The sequence below is a fragment of the Panicum virgatum genome, chromosome 3N (assembly GCF_016808335.1).
Source record: "Panicum virgatum strain AP13 chromosome 3N, P.virgatum_v5, whole genome shotgun sequence".
In the NCBI taxonomy this organism is placed as follows: Eukaryota; Viridiplantae; Streptophyta; class Magnoliopsida; order Poales; family Poaceae; genus Panicum; species Panicum virgatum.
In genome coordinates this window covers 50,856,290-50,857,833 of record NC_053147.1, presented here as the reverse complement: position 1 = coordinate 50,857,833, position 1,544 = coordinate 50,856,290, and the positions used below count along the sequence as shown (strand labels likewise).

The following is a 1,544-nucleotide window of genomic DNA, read 5'->3' as shown; positions in this document are numbered from 1 at the left end:
AGTATGGTTATCATTCGATTTACGATACTCTTTACCATAGTGCTTCCCTGAGGAAAAATACGATACCTTGGAATACTCCAAGGTGAAGCGCTACAGCGGTGATTCTGTGCGCTTGCGGAATATCTATTCTATCGGGCATAAGAAACGCCAACAAGCATTTCTGGCGCCGTTGCCGGGGAAGCAATTGGCTAAAGATATCGTAGATAGTTTGATAAACTCTACTAGTTTGTCGCCGCTAACCCTAGCGGGCTTATCATTGCTCTCTCTATCTTTTGATTGATGCAGAGCAGTGCGTGACCGGTTTCGACCTACCAAGTAACTTCAACCCGAATCCAGAAACAATCAGGAGAATCGTGAGACGCCGCGTCGTCCCACCTCAGAAGAGACTCACTTGGCCCTACAGTTCACCCTCCACTTCAGCATCCTCATCCATGGCTCAGAAGACTCTTCGTCAGTTCTCTGCCCCATCCAGTAGCCACATTCCTACTAGATTGAACATCAACCAAGCCGGCAATGACGGCTTTGAGCTAAAGACTGGGCTATTGATCATGGTCTAAGCAAGTCCGTTCTGCGGAAAGGTATCCGAGGATGCCAATGCCCATCTTCAGAACTTTTTGGAGGTGAGTAATACCATCAACCCCAAAGGAACTACACTGGATATCGTCCGTCTTCGCCTGTTCTCGTTCTCACTGCTCGGGAAAGCCAAGATGTGGTTCTATTCCAACAAGGAAGCTTTCACCACATAGGAAGCTTGTTCGAATGCATTCCTAGCAAAATACTTTCCAGTGGGCAAGACCAACGCCCTCCGGAACAAGATCACCGGAATTCAACAATTGCCGGATGAGAGCATCCCGGAAGTCTGGGAACATCTCCAGGAGTACATTCAAGCGTGCCCACACCACGGCATAGAAGAGTGGCTGATTATTCAGAACTTCTTCCATGGCCTGAATCATCAAGCTCATGACCACATCGACACAACAGCGGGTGGTTCCTTCCTTTCTCTTGACATTGCGGGAGCAAAGACGCTGGTTGACAAGATAGCTTCCAACCAAAGTTGGAAAGGAGAAAGGCAGTCAGCCCGTCACAGGGGCGTACATCAGATCGACACGGTCGATATGTTAGCTGCCAAATTGGAACTTTTGATGAAGAAGCTGGAATCTCCGCACCAGGAGGTTAATCAGGTTTCGGAGTCTCGTATGACATGTGAAACATGTGGCGAGACTGGGCGCTCGGGGAACTCATGCCCATTGACTCAAGAGGACGCAAACTTCGTTGGGAGCAACAACAATCCCAATTCAGGATTTCGTCCTCAACAGGGTTGCAACTCCAAGCCCAACCTCCCCTTCAGTCAAAACAAGGTATGAGTTTCAATAATAGTTTTCAGCCTACATTAAAAGACCTAGTGTATGACCAAAAGCAAATCAATGACAACATTAGTAAGAAATTCCTTGCTAATGACAAGATCTTGGAATCTATGGCTGCACAACTAGAGGGATTTAATTCTATTATTAAGAACCAACTGAGCTTTAATAAGTTGATAGAAA

The 1,544-nt window shown here is 46.8% G+C and overlaps 1 non-coding gene across 1 annotated transcript; it reads right to left on the bottom strand.

Moving 5' to 3' along the window:
* Window positions 1-800: 800 nt before the first annotated feature.
* Window positions 801-907, bottom strand: LOC120668227. The gene has a single exon (XR_005672325.1). It is a non-coding gene; the product is annotated as a small nucleolar RNA R71 (small nucleolar RNA).
* Window positions 908-1,544: the final 637 nt, after the last annotated feature.